This window comes from Penaeus monodon, chromosome 32 (assembly GCF_015228065.2).
Source record: "Penaeus monodon isolate SGIC_2016 chromosome 32, NSTDA_Pmon_1, whole genome shotgun sequence".
Classification (NCBI taxonomy): domain Eukaryota; kingdom Metazoa; phylum Arthropoda; class Malacostraca; order Decapoda; family Penaeidae; genus Penaeus; species Penaeus monodon.
The window spans coordinates 19528722-19528944 of record NC_051417.1 but is presented as its reverse complement, the minus strand read 5'-3'; positions in this window follow the sequence as shown (position 1 = coordinate 19528944).

The window sequence follows — 223 nt, the reverse complement described above, 5'->3', positions numbered from 1 at the left end:
GCACTTTTCCTCCCCCCCCCCCTACCCCTTCCTGTCATTTGACTCTTTTATATCAATATATCGTATATATGGTACGGCCATCAATTCTGCCAAGATTCCATCAATATGTTTCATAATATTATTGTATATTTCTTCCTTCATAATGCAGTTTCTGACAACAAATTCATGTAACTGAACGATCATCTGAATTTGAACCATGCACAAGCATTGCGATGAATATGAA